Source organism: Calonectris borealis, unplaced genomic scaffold (assembly GCF_964195595.1).
Source record: "Calonectris borealis unplaced genomic scaffold, bCalBor7.hap1.2 HAP1_SCAFFOLD_44, whole genome shotgun sequence".
In the NCBI taxonomy this organism is placed as follows: Eukaryota; Metazoa; Chordata; class Aves; order Procellariiformes; family Procellariidae; genus Calonectris; species Calonectris borealis.
The window spans coordinates 287,603-302,500 of record NW_027441456.1 but is presented as its reverse complement, the minus strand read 5'-3'; the positions used below and the strand labels follow the sequence as shown (position 1 = coordinate 302,500).

General features: G+C 47.9%; 1 long non-coding RNA gene across 1 annotated transcript in view; it reads right to left on the bottom strand.

The window, feature by feature from the left end:
- LOC142076329 (uncharacterized) overlaps positions 1-14,393 on the bottom strand; it is an 87,341-nt gene extending 72,948 nt beyond the window's left edge. The window contains exons 1-3 of the long non-coding RNA XR_012671141.1: positions 14,378-14,393; positions 13,356-13,391; positions 13,195-13,230 (exon numbers count right to left, since the gene is read on the bottom strand). This is a non-coding gene — a long non-coding RNA (uncharacterized LOC142076329). The remainder of the gene's footprint in view (positions 1-13,194; positions 13,231-13,355; positions 13,392-14,377) is intronic.
- Positions 14,394-14,898: the final 505 nt, after the last annotated feature.

Below are 14,898 nucleotides of genomic sequence, written 5' to 3'. Positions count from 1 at the left end.
TGCCTCTGTGCCTATAAACAGATCAATACCACGTTCCAATTGTAATTTGGGGGAAATTTTTGGTTGGTTTACTTAATTATTAAGGTTTTGTTAAATGTGATTAAGCAATGTTACGTATGTGAGGAGGTTTTGGTAATAGTGTGACCCCTTTAGCTATTTTCCACTCTCTAACATAGAGAACAATGTTCAGCAACAAGCTTAATGCAACAGAAATTAGTAAAATTATGGCAGGATGTAACATCCGATTCACAGTTCCTGTTGCTGTCGGTGACTATCCAAATAAGGTGTCCCACCAGAGATGTTCTCCATCTTTCTTCACTCTTTCTAGGACATGGTGTATCTTCTCTGCATCATGATGGGCGGTAATCGGAGTTCTTTGTCCGCTGTTTCAAATTCATTTTAGCAATTGACTCAGGTCATCATGTTGCAAGAGTTTTCTCACCAATGTGAGATTCATTCCAATGGGGGTAGGTAGTAAATCTTGATAAGACGTATAGTTTATTGTAGCAGCTGATGGGTTGTAACAGGAGCCGAATAGTTGCATATAGTAGTCGCGTCCCATAATTTTGGTAAAATTACAACTACAGATATTTGCGTGATTATATGTCCTCACAGTGGTGCTGTCTCTAAGTATAGAGTCACAAAGAGTTCTCATACAAACACATCCATTTCCAGCATATACAAGTACAGTTTCAGGGGTTTCATCAGGATGTATTTCAAAATGACAAACATTTTGTTCAGTGTCAAGACAAATGTCTTGGGCCTCAATGGTATTGCTTTCACAAATAAATCCCTGTTGTTCACGTACAACACATGCACCAACATCAATAGTTTGCCATTTGTTCCCATTTTGTTGGGGCCATACTCCATGTTCTAATGGATAGAGGACAGTTCCATTGTGATTTAATCCCAGCGCAATGCTTGGGTATATGGTGCACACCGAAGCATTGTGTATTGTCAAAACAAAAGCTGTGGCTTTGCTGTCAGTGGGATCATAAGTAAAATTGACTAGACTCCACCAAGATTGGAATTCCCTTTCAAACTTAGTTGCTTTATCCCAAATTACCTTTCGGATTTCAGTGGGCAGGGTGCCCTCATCACCTTCCCGTATAATTGCTGCCACGGTATCCACAATTGCTGATTGTATGCACAGTTGAGCTTGGGTGCAGCTAAGAGATAGAGAAACATTATTCTGGGTTATGCCAAATGCATCTATAATTAGTTGGTGGTCTTTTTCATGAATTCTTTCCCACTTCGGCGATATATTAGCCAAAAGCCATTGACTAGTTCCTTGTGCCGTCAAAGAAGATCGTAATGGGTGTTCTAATTTATGTAAATCACTTGTCGCCGAACTTATTTTGTTTGCTAAATCTTCAGTGTCTATGCCATTCAGTATTCCTAGTCCCGTTCCCAGATGGCCAGTCACAGCTCTCCTTGATGGTTTTGGAGAGGTGAGGGTTCGTCCATGCAAGCCCACTTACCATCCTGAATAGGATGTATTCAGGAATGGGGAGCAGGTAGGTTTAATTGCGGAGATATTAACTTGCATTGATAGTTCCACTCGTTTGAGAGACCGTGATGGATTAAATAGCACTTGCTGTTGTCCTATGTTTTTACTTATGTACGGACCAATGTTACAAATGTGAGGAGACAGTTTGATAGGAGGCTTCAATCTTGAATTGAAGACCTAGGCTGGACAGAGAGTTGGGGTGAGTGCTGAATGGGATATAGTAAAAGTATGCCAGTGTTTAAAAGGACAGGTATGTATGTTGTCTTTTTCTTCGACATTCTTTACAACAATGTGTAAGGTTGTTGTCATACATTTAGTGTGATTTTCAATTCAGCCTCCTATCGAAATGGTGTTTCCTTTGGTTCTCTTTGAAGATGGAATTTGTTGATTTTCATTCTCGTCTTTAATAATTCATTCCTGCCTACGAAAGTTGATATTATTGTGTAGTGCTATTACAGATAAATTTAGATCAGGTGTAGGTATGTCAAAAAGTACGTATGCATCAAGCCATGGCCACCCCATCGTACACAAATTACACATTTTGCGCTCGATAATCATAAAATCAAACAATAGTTCTACACCATGACTACCCCAGAAGCAGAATAGGAATACACGTTGCGTAAAAGTGAAATTGTACCAACATTCTGGTTCTGATATCTCATAGCAAGATTGCTCGTTGTTTCTTGCTTTAAAAAAATCGGTGTAGTATATTTTAATTTCGGTGGGTTTTTGTGCCATGGATTGCCTGGCACCCTATTTTGATTTCTTCACCTAGTGTGGCTTGAAGTGATCATATTTGATGAGTGTTGTTATTATTGTGAGATACCTTAATTTCCTTTTGGTACAGTGTCTCCCATCTCCATTCATCTTTTAGATATGCCTTGTTTCCCTGTATGACCAAAATAGCAAGGTTCAGGTTTGCTTATCTTTTGGTAGCATTCCCACACGTCCAGTATAATTTAGTAGTGCATGGTCCCAAGGATCTTGTGTCTGCACTGGAAGGATTACACTTGTCCCGATTAAGAGGGAAAACCAAATTGGGTTGGGGGCAGGTTGCCTTTGTTGTCGTTGCCATCGGTATAGATTAATTTTCTCCTGTGAAAGAAAAGAAAGATGTTTCGGTGGGGAAGGCCGAAGGGGTTACCCCTTTTAGAAAGAAGAAGAAATCCATCTAGTACTGATTCTAGGTTTTGCACCACTGCTATCAGTAGCTTCCCAAGCAAGTGGGCCACGGGGTTTAGTTAAAGTCACAGGCACGGTTCCAATTTATGGTAAGTTTACCACAACAGCTTGCCCTGGCGGTAACGTTATCAGACATTGTCTTTCGTCAGAAGGGGGAGTATTAGGCTCAGCTTTTAGAAAGAATGCTTCCAGTGGGTCCATATCAATTATTTAATTGATGAAGTATTTTGGAAAGTCAAGTATCCCACGGGGTCTCCTGTGGCTTAAGGTTCTTTTTTAATAAGCCATTAGCTCTTTCTACCATCCCATTGAATTTCTTCCTGTTTTGTCCATTCTTGCACTTCTTTGCATGTGACAAAGCCATTGTGTGGCACCTGCCCACACAGCGTAGGAGTCGACATAGATAACTTTTGCTCCGTTTTGTGCTGCTAGAACAACTGCCCTTAATTCTCCTATTTGTGCACTACCTTCACCTTCTTCTATAATTTGCTTGCCAGTGTTGTGTTTAATGTTTAATGCAGCAGCCTTGTATTGCCATTTAGCATCTATTCTTCTTGCTGAGGCATCAGTAAACCAAATGTCTTCTGTTGGTGTTCCCTCGGTGAGGGGAGGTGCATTTAAAATTGGTGAGGGTTTAAAAGGTTGTTGCAACGCTAATGGGTCTGTGTTTATAGGCATCTGTAACTTGGGAGCTTTAGTATGTCCTTTGGTTAAATTCATTTCTTCTGTAATTCCTGTTAAGTAGGCATACCATTTTCTGACTGTGGGGTTTTGTGCAACTCCTTCTGGGGGAGCAGTCCCCTTTAGGATTGCTTCTAGTAAGTTAAATGGACCTCTGGTTTGAACAGGTTGTTCCTGGTGTACTTTCTCAGCTTGTCTCACTGCTCGGACTAAAGACAACAGTCCCTTTTCCCACTTGGAATACCTCTGTTCTGTCTCTTTAAATGCAGTGAGCTGAACATCAAAGGTCTTTTCAGTTCATCAGGGCCAGTTTGGAACAGGTTACAATAAGTACCATGTTCAGCAAAACCCCGTCCTCGACCATAGGGTCGTGGGGTTGTGCTGGTCCCAATGACTGATGTGGTTTTAATCCCTGTAGTAGAGATTTCACTACCTCTTCATGTTCTGGGTTCCATTTCCATGGCTTTCCCTTTCATAAAAGTGAGTAGAGTGGGCAAGCAATGATAGAAAATCCAGGTGCATGTTTCCTCCAGCACCCTAAAGTACCCATAAGCTCTTGTAATTCTTTCCTAGATTGGGGCATCTGCAATTGTTCCGTTTTACTTAGGGTGTCCGGTGGAATTGTTGCACCACCGGCAATCCACCAAGTACCTAAAAATTTTACCTCTTTACTTGATCCCTGACATTTCTCAGGTGGGATTTCAACTTCTGCTTTATGTAGCGCTTGCCACACTGTTGTTGCAGCTTCCCCTGCCTCTTCAGGGGAATCTCCTCCAATTAGAATATCATCTATATAGTGGTACAGTTTCACATTCTGAGGAAGTGAGATGGTTTGTAAAAGTTCAGCAAGCACAGCATGAGCAATGGTGGGTGATTCAGGTATGATTTCCTGCTCCACGCCAAGGTCCAGTAGTTTCTTCTGTTTTTATAATGGGTCTGGCTTCATCTTCAGGGGATTTGAAGGGCATAAAGAATCATTTTCCCCCAGTTGGTTATCACTGGGGGGGATTTCCATCCCATTCTTCAGGGGATACAATTAATTTCCTAATCTGTACAATGTCAGGGGATTGGGAGCTCACATTAGCATCACCTCAACCTTTTCTTCCAACTTTTGTTTTTCCTCCTTTTCTTCCTGTAACTGTTTTTGCAGCTGCTCAATTTTTGAGGACAGTATTAATTCAGCTGCCTTTCCATCTTCTATTTCTTCCGTTTGGTCCAGTTCCCTTTTATTGCTATTCTTCCTAAAATGACAAACAACTTCTCTGTAGGTGCTTAACATTTTGCAAATAATTCCTTTTCCATCTTTTATATGGCCCCTGGTTACCTTTAGTTGTTTTTCCACAGCTTCCCAATCATGCCAATTACCATGGGCCCATTCATCTGAGAATTTGGGAGTTGCACTTATTCCATGTTTTTGTAAAGAATCAGTGATACTACTTGCCATCCTGCCGACTACACCAATTTGTCGCGAATGAGTGGTTTAGAGGCTGCTTAAAGAATCACCGTCAAAGGTATGAGCAGAAAGTGATTTCAAAAGAAATTTATAAAAGTGCGACTTAAAGGAATTCGATGGCAAGTTCACTCTATCACTTACTACATGGATAAAGCATACAAAGGAAAATTGAGGTAGATTTGAGCTAGAATGATTTATACAGAGATTGAGGATGAAAAAGGGTAAGGGAGAGCCTCCCGTTGAGTCACGAGGTTCAGAGAAGACCCCTTTGCTTTCTAAACTCCTGGTGGAGCTTAGGTGCAGCTGGATCCACTCCTAGTCCCAGACTTGGTCAAAGGTTTGTATCTAAGGGATTACATGTGTTTAGCAGCAGTCTAAGGTTCATTCACAGTTTTAGGATAGATCATGAGATTTTAGCAGCACTTCATCAATTAACTAATTTAACATTTACAAAGTAAGTTAGTAGAGACTACTACAATCACGACAGTGACTTAATTACAGATTCGAGATGGTAGTATTTACACTCTACTTGGATGGAAGGGAGTACTTCCATCATTTTCACACACACACAAAGAGACACAAAGATAGATAAATATACAAAGGTATACCTGTTAAAAGCTCCCCTCGAGTCCAGTGAAATATCCACGTCAAATGTCTTGGCATTTCTCCTTGGGTGAGGGGGCGAGCCTGGAGGAGAGTTTCAGCCCAGGTCCTGTCATCCGTGGTGGTCCTTTGAATCGGAAACTCGAGAGCTTGTGAGCTCTCATAGGTGTCCCACTCAGAGGAAGCTACTGGGCGCAGCCCGCTGTGGTCCAGGAGAGCTCAAAGGGCCTCACTTAGGGCCGCTGTTTATAGGGTCGCAAGATGATTGGCTTTAGTCATCTGTGAAAATTCTCCCCTTGGATAGCTGCTTGTGGGGAAATTGCAAAGCCCCTGATACAGAGTACTGTTCAAGATGCCAGAGAACCCTTCACTGGACAGCAGACAAGGTAAAGGCAGGTGAGCTTTTGAAGCAAGCGTTAATGCCTGCACCTGCTCTGGGTTTGCCAGACTTTGGGAAGCCATTTACCTTGTTTGAACATGAAGAAATTTAAGTATCCCAGCCAAAGCCAGTACAGTCTGGTAGCTCAAGCATCCTTTGCTTGTGTCCCTAGGGCAGCTGCTGCAGCACACCTGGTTGAAGAGATTGAAAACGTGGTGCTTGGATCCCCTCTAGTGGTACAAGTACCACATGAAATTGAAATGCTGCTGTCACAGCACCTTACCCAGGCACTGTCACCACAGCGAATACATCATTATGAGCTGATTCTCTTACTGGTGGAAAACATAACAATTAAGCAATGTAACATGCTGAATCCTGCTAGTCTACTCCCTCCTCCTGGGGAAGAAACTCCACATCACAATGGTGTGGTAACAGCTTGTGAAGACAAAAAGACTTTAAAATATTTAACTGATGTACCATTTCCACATCCAGGTCTTGAACTATGTCTAGATGGGTCCGCACATTATCTGAGCGGTAACTCGGTTAGAGGTTATTCAGAAACTACTGAAAATAAAGTAGTAAGGGCTTCACCACTCAGTCTGAAGCTGAGTGCACAAGCAGCAGAATTGATTGCATTAACAAAGACTTTCCAGCTGTCCAAAGAAAAGACTGCAAATATTTATACTGATTCTTGCTATGCATTTGAAGTATGCCACACCAGTGGACAGTTATGGAAGCAGCGTAGCTTTATAACTTCCAGTGAGAGTAAGTACTGAGCTGTTAAAAACTATACAATTGCCAAAGAAACTAGCTATTGTTCATCAGTGGGGTGGGTTGACCTTGCCTGGCTGCCAAGTTCCCACCAAGCCGCTCTATCACTCCCCCTCCTCAGCAGGGCAGGGGGGAGAAATTAAGATGGAAAACTTGTGGGTCGAGCTAAAGGCAGTTTAATAAAGAAAAGCAAAGGCCGCACGTGGAAGCAAAGGAAACAAAAAAATTCTTCTCTACTTCCCATCAGCAGGCCATGTCCAGCACTTCCTGGGAAGCAGGGCCTCAGTATGCATAGCGGTTGTTTCAGTAGATAAATGCCTTAATAATGAATGCCCCCGTCCCCTTTCTCTTAGCTTTTAATGCTGAGCATGACGTCATATGGTACAGAAAATCCCTTTGGTTAGTTTGGGTCAGCTGTTCTGGCTGTGTCCCCTCCCAGCCTCTTGCCCACCCCCAGCCTACCGGCCTTTGAGGCAGGTGGCTGGAGAGACAGCCTTGCTGCTGTGCGAGCACTGCTCAGCAGCAGCCAAAACATTGCTGTGTTATTAACACCATTCTAAACACAAAACCAAAGCACAGCACTATGAGAGCTGCTATGGGGAAAGTTAACGCCATCCCATCCAGAGCCTGTATCTGCACAGGTGCTTGCAATGGTTTCCGTATGTGTACGTGTATTTGGTTAATGTATGTGCATGAGTAATTCTCTCGCTAGCTGAAATAGTATAAGCAACCCTATCTCTAATGGTATCTGTACCGCTGATGGTCTCGGTATCAGTTTGACTATCTGTAATGGTACCGCTGTCTCTGTACTGGTATTGGGATCTGTAATGGTATTGGTGATTGCATCTGTAGTGGTAATTGTATCTGCATTGGTATGTGTAAGATTATCATATCTGCAATAGGATCAGTATCTGCAACGGTATCTGCATCCGCAATGGCACTTGCAATGGCATCAACATCTGCTGTGCTATCTGCAGCTGTAATGGCATTTGTAGTGGTAAGAGTATCTGCAATGGCCTCTGCATCTTCAGTGATGTCTGCATCTGCAATGGCATCTGCTTCTCCCATTGTACTTGCATCTGACTTTGCATCAGCAATGGTATCTGCAGCGGTTGCTGCAATGGAATCAGCATCTGAAATGGCATCTAATCTGCAGAGGTATTTGCTTTGGTATCTGCATTGGCAACATTATCAGGAATGGTAGGAGCATCTGCAAAGGTATATGCAAAGGTTTCTGCAGTGGTATTTGAATCTGCAACCCCCTTTGCAATGGTGTCTGCATCTGGAATGGTATCTGCATCTGCTATGGCATCAGCGGCACTATCTGCATTACCAATAGCATCTCTCAACAGTGTTACAGTCAATGGCTCAATGTCCAAGTGGAAGCCAGTTACGAATGATGTCCATCAGGGGTCCGTGCTGGGATCAATACTATTTTATATCTTCATCAACGACATAAACAGGGGGATTGAGTGCACCCTCAGCAAGATTGCAGACGACACCAAGCTGAGTGGTGCAGTTGATTCGCTAGAGGGAAGGGATGCCCTCCAGAGGGACCTCAACAGGCTTGGGGGGTTGGTCCATGCAAACCTCATGAAGTTCAAGAAGGCCAAGTGCCCCTGGGTTGGGGCAATCCTCACTATCAGTACAGCATGGGGGATGAAGGGATTGAGAGCAGCCCTGCGAAGAAGGACTTGAGGATACTGGTGGATGAAAACTTGGACATGAGCTGGCAATGTGTGCTCGCAGTCCAGAAGGCCAACCGTTTCCTGGGCTGCATCAAAAGAAGCATGGCCAGCCGGTCGAGGGAGGTGATTCTCTCCCTCTACTCCGCTCTTGTGAGACCCCCCCTGGAGCACTGTGTCCAGCTCTGGAGCCCCCTGCACAGGAAAGACATGGACCTGTTGGAGTGGGTCCAGAGGAGGGCCACGGAAACGATCTGAGAGCTGGAATACCTCTCCTATGAAGAAAGGCTGAGAGAATTGGGGTTGTTCAGCCCGGAGAAGAGAAGCCTCTGGGGACACCTTATCATGGCCTTTCAATACTGTACTGGATTTGAGTGGGACAGAGTTAAATTTCTTCATAGTCGCTAGTGTAGGGATTTGTGTTTTGGATTTGCAATGAAAACAGTGTTGGTAACACAGGGATTTAGTTCTTGCTGAACAGTGCTTGCACACCATCAAAGCCTTTTCTGCTCCTCATACTGCCCCGTCAGAGAGTAGGCTGGGGATACACAAGAATTTGGGAGGGGACACAGCTGGGACAGCTGACCCCAAATGACCAAAGGGATATTCCATACCATACGATGTCATGCTCAGAAATAAAAGCTGGGGGAAGAAGAAAGGGAGGCACATTCAGAGTTATGGCATGTGTCTTCCCAAGTAGTTATTATGCATGGGGATGGTTAAACACCTGCCTGCCAATGGGAAGTAGTGAATGAAGTGTGCAGCTTTTACTTTATGTATTAAAGTGTCTTTATCTCAACCCATTAGTTTTCTCACTTTTACCCTTCTGATTCTCTCCCCCGTCCCATTGTGGGGCGAGTGAGTGAATGGCTGTATGGTGCTTAGCTGCCCATCGGGGTTACACCATGACAAATACCTAAAGGGGGCTTATAAGAAAGATGGAGAGAGGCTTTTTACCAGGGCTTGTAGTGATAGGACAAGAGGTAATGGCTTTAAACTAAAAGAGGGAAGATTTAGATTTGACATCAGGAAGAGATTTTTTATGATCAGGGTGGTGAGACACTGGAACAGGTTGCCCAGAGAAGTTGTGGATGCCCCATTCCTCAAGTGTTCAGCGTCAGGTTGGACGGGACGTTGAGCAACCTGAGCTAGTGGAAGATGTCCCTGCTGTGGGCGGGGTTGCAACTAGATGATCTTTAAAGGTCCCTTCCAACGTAAACCATTCTGTGATTCCATGGTTCTATGATTCCATGCCTCTATTACTTACTGTCCAGGATGTTTGGGTTTTTTTCTAAATTCATACTCCCTTCTGCACAAACCAATTCATAAAATTAAAGAGGCCTTTGCAATACAGACGAGGGCAAAGGCTGTAGCAGGGAAGTGTAATATAGATGTATAAGCTGCAATTTTTGATGTTGAGCTGTCCTGACACCTTGTTCCATCAGCTTTACCATAATGGGTAAAGAGAGTCACAAGAAGTGCCACATGCTATACCACACGTGGCATTGTAACCCTTGGGTCAGATACCTGTAAGGACAGGAGGGAAATGAAGGAAGCCCTGTCTTGCTACTGCTATTCCCCAAAGCAGACTATTCCTCGTCCTGAAGGACTTTCTCAGGCAATGGAGAGGCATATGGGAGAGCTTCAGTGCCAGGAGGGGCGCGAGCAATCCCATGACTCTGTTCCAAGGTTTCCGCATCCTTCCTGGGAGAAACTGTAGTCAAACACAAGTCCTCTTTGCTGCCATCTCGCCCCTCTTACTCGTAGTGTACACGGAGAACAGACTAGTCTCTTTCCTCTAATTTTACAACACAATTTCAAATTCTGAGCTTCTCATCCAAACTGCTTTCAAACCTTCCCAGACTCATTCTGTAAAGAGCCCCCTCCATCCCTTCAGTCATTAATGAGACTGTCCAGAAGCACTGGATGCAAGTCAGGGCTCTGCAGAGCCCCACCAGAACACAGGCTTCTCTTTAGCCAACAAGTGCCCCCTCCTGTGTACACTGCGCTCAAGAAGAAGTCATTTAGGAGACACCTGAGTCCCTTGAGTCCCATAGAAGACATATAAAGGTCACAAGCACATGACTTGAATCTATGTTCTAAGAGGTGCTTTTTGTGTAAGAATCAACTCCCAAGAAATATTAGAATCAGTCTTTCTCTTTTTTTTTTTTTAATTTTGTGGTTTCATTAAAAAAAAAGAAGAGCCAAAATTGTATAGAAATTGTTGCCTCTTCCTCTGTATGTCAACTAGAGTTTGCAAAAGTTAAACACAATCGTTGTTCCCTGTTACTCCACGTGAAGGCACCCTTACCCATAACAGGAAGAGCAAGCATGGAGTGCAATGTGAAGCACCTCTTGGACAGAGCTAGTCTTGAAGAACTGCCTGAGCCGAGAAGCAGCTAGTTCAGTCGATAAAGGCCTGGAGGAGCAGTGGTACTCCTTTTGGAAACATGACAACATTGCCAGGAGGGCTGTGAGGATCCGCAGTTTCTCTTTGGTGTGACCAATGCCCTCATCCTCATCTCTGGACTCTGCCACAGAGACAAAGACACAGGAGATGATGCCAAGAAGCTATCTGCTGTTCAGAGAAGAAGCTGCCTCTCTGTAACACTCAAGCAAAGGTCTCTGGTGAGTAGAAGTAGCAGAGCAAAGACTACTGAAAGAGTTATAACACTGCCCATCTTGAGTAAAGCAGCCATGCAGCCACGAGCCCAGGGTCTGCATTGAGTTGGGGTGTTCAAGGACTCTCATCTGGGTTGTTTCATGGCCGAAAAATAATGGTGTTAGTGATAACACCAACGACAAACGAGAATATAGACCTGCAGCCACAGAACTAAGAGCATTAGGGACAAGGGGATGTGGGTAGGGATCAAAGGGATGGGCCAGCTTCCACATGGGAGACACTAACCACACTTGAGCCCTCTTGCTTGGAAAGAGTCTAGACTGCCCATCAGTCCTGCTTGCACTCTGCTGCCCTGGAGACTCTCAGGTAACCCCCAGCCCCCTGGGAAATACTCCCCTGCAGTCGACCCTGCTGAAGACATGAAATCATAGAATCAGAGAATCACAGAATCATTTAGGTTGGAAAAGACCCAATAAGCCCATCACATGCAGTGGGGCGAGGGAAAAATTCCTAACGTAAAAGTCGGTGGTAATTCAGTGCATGCCTGGAGAGACAAAAGCACAGCCAAGAGATAATGAACACAAAGTCCCGCAAAGCTGAGCCACACATGGCGGGGGACAGGGAGAGGTCTGTCCAGCATCTGGTGCCCATGACCTGCCTTCCTGGCCTGTGATGGGGGGTACCCCAGAGAAGGGTGTGGGCTGGAGGTCCAGGAAGGCACATGGGCACATGGAGCTCAGAAATCTCCTGTGAACCCAGGAGTGGTGAAGCCGGGAGTGGTGAACCCATGGGGCAGGGAACCACCACCCCTCCCAGAGTGGGGCAGAGCAGCCAGGCGTCCAGGCTGCCTGTCCACGCTCCTCTCCTGTCCTGACACCAAATTGTGCTGTTTGGGGGATGGTGCTCACTAGAGCCCCGGTAAGAACCTGTTTCCCATTGTGCCTCCAAAACACTGGGAGGTTGGCACCATCTGCCCCTTACCTCTCCCAGCCTCATGGGGGGACACCCCAGTTTGCCCTAATGTGCCCTTATCTGGGGGCACACGGTGGGTGGGAAGGGGATCTCCTTTACAGAGACACCCCTGGCATCCGGGGTCCCTCAGCCACTCTGCTCATGGCAGTGGTGCAGCCAGAAACAACCCAGGCATTTGGGCGCTGGCAGAGGAGAGGGGACACGGACAGGGACATGGACAAGGACACCGACGGACACACAGAGCGTAGCTTTGCTGAAGGGGTTTATTGATCATTAGAGGGAAATGGCCCAGGCCTCCCAGGGGTCCAGGTGGGGTCATCCAGGTATGATCATCTCCTCATGCCACTGGAGGGGGATGTCACCACCAGTTCCAGTCCTGAAAGATAGAGCCCAAAATGAACCCCCCAGTGTCTGCTGGGACGTGAGAGGGGCCTTGCCCCCACCGTCTCTCTCTGCAGGGATCTGGGGAAGGAGACAGGAATTGGAGCCCTCAATATACCCAGGACAGGACTTGGCTCTCCTGAGATCCATATGGCACCTAGAGGCCCTTGCCCAGTGTGTCATTAGCCCAGGATGCCCCTAAAGCTCCCAGAGCCCTGCCCACCCCTCAAGGTGATCCTGGGGGTCTGTATGGCACCAGAGCCCTTGCCTGGCCTGCACGGTGACCCTCTGGGTCTGTAGAGCCCCACTGGGTGCCAGGAAAGGCATGGGGGCAGCTCTGTCCAGCTCACCCTGAGACATGGATCATGGACAGTCCCCTCTGTTTCCCTCTCCCATACTCAAGTTCTGCCCACCCGAGAGGGTGTAGGAATCCCTTGGCGCCCAGGATCCTTTGCGGGGCTGGAGACGCCCTGATGCTGCTCACCTAGACATCAACAGCTGCAGCCACGCGTCTACGGCGCACAAGCTCCGCCGCCTGGTCAGCCAGAAGGGGCTGGGGAGAAAGGGAGGGTTAGTGGTGGGGGGACATGCTTGGGTACACTGGGGTGGAGTGGGAGGCAGGGGAAAGCAATGGGGTCCTTGGGGAAGGTGCCTCCAGGGAGAAATGGGGTACATGAGTTTCCATGATGGTGCACAGAAAGCAGGGGGCGTCCTGGGGAAGGGGCCCACCTGGGTGGGTGGCTGTGTACTGGGGCATCCTGGGGTGCAGTGGGTTGTAATGGGATGGATGGGAAGGCAATGGGGGCCCTGGGGAAAGGGACCTCCCTGGGAAAACACTGTGGTGCAAGGGTGTTCTCTGGGGTTGCAGTGGGGTCTATTGGGGCCTATGCTGGGATGCTCTGGAGTGTCGTGGCCATGCAACGGGAGGGTCTGGAGCCAGCAGAACTCACCTACCTCAGCCCTCTTCACTCGCCCAAAACTGTAGCTCACCTGTAGAGAGACCGTGAGACCTCACTGGTCACTGGGATGTCCCCAGTCCCAGCAAGGGATGGGAGGACCAAATTGCCCTCCCATTCCCCAGACTGGATGCCCTCCAAGTCCACCCCACTACTTACTTGCCGGCTATAACTTCCACTTGCTTCGAAGAATGCCTAGGGAAGGAGAGCAAAGGTGTGGTCTGGATTGGACCTTGGTGGGGCTGTGGGTGGGGCATAGGTGTCCCCAGTCCCCCCAGGCCCATGGCTTCCCCTTGGTCTGAGGGGGAAAAAACCTTCTGCTCCCCCCAGCCCCATTCCTCCAAGTTTCACTGGGGATACCTGTTCATGCAGGGACCAGGGGTGGGGATGGAGACACGGATAGCGTGGGGAATTCGGGGTCTCCAAAGCTGATGGGGGTGGGGGGCACCCAAAGACAGGGCACTGGGGTGAATTAGCGGACCCCAAGGGACTGGGCTGGGGGCGTTGAATGGACAGGACTGCGTGGGACGCAAGTGAGGGGTAAAGAAATTCAAGTGGAGGAGCAAGCGAGGTGGTTGGTGGGGGCAGAAGGAAGAGGACTGCAGAGGACAAAACGAAAGGGACTGGGAGAATGTTTGGGAGTGGGACTTCAAGGAAGGGGATCCGGGGACACTACCGCAGAGGACAGGATGAAAGGCAAAGGACTGAGGGGGAAGACTGAAAGAAAGGCATTGGGAACGATCAGTGGGAGGGCATTTGGGGACCCTAGATAGGACACGGAGGAGATCCCGGGGAGGGCATGTCTGAGGGGGACAAAAGGATGGGATGGGGAAGGCCAAAAGGGAGAGATGTGGGGGCACCAAGAGAAGAGCCCTCACAGGATTTTACAGTGAACCCTCCTAGGGAAGGGACAGGTCTGACCACTCTCTGAGGAACTCTAGCTCTGGAAGTTTAATTGCGGGGGAAGGGGGGAACAGATGGAGGGAGGGAGGGAGAGAGCTGCATTGCCCAGGGCTGGAGGTGCAGGGGAGCCTGGAGGAGCTCCTTGCTTGGGAAAGGGAGAGGCCATGTCAAGGGGTTTCAGGCTCACCACTGCAATTTCATTCTGCAAGAGAGCTGACGTCCTGCAGCCAAGACCCATCCCCAGCCTTGAGGCCCTCCCCATGGCAGTGGGGACTCACCTGAGCATCTTCCGGGGTGCACAGCAGGATGGTGAAGAGCAGGGCCACGCTGAGCGCTGCGACCTTCATCTTCCTCTGCAGTGTGGCGAGTGCTGGGTGAAGCTGGAGAAGGCGAGGGGCCGATTTATCCCTCCCAGGACTCCTCCTTGCCCATCCCGAGAGCCCCCAGGGCAAAGCCAGGCTTGGCAGAGACATCAGCCCTGGCAGCAAGCCCAGCGCTGGCACAGAGTCGCCTCAGCCTCCGGCACTGATCCAGCCACCTTCCCCGGCATCAGTCCAGCTTCCTGCAAGGGGCAGCTGCACATGGAAGGGCCCAGGCATCTGCGGGTGGTGAGGGGGACGGGCAGTGCGCCTCTGACAGCCGGAAACCCTACGGTGATGACCCACTGCTCCAACACGAAACCATCCTCCAACAGCCCCCCAAAGCTAGATCCCCCCAGCTCCCAGTGCCCGTCACCTCCCAGCACTGCCATCTCGCAGTGCCTCTCACCTCCCAGGCCAGCCTTTCCCTCTGGGACTCC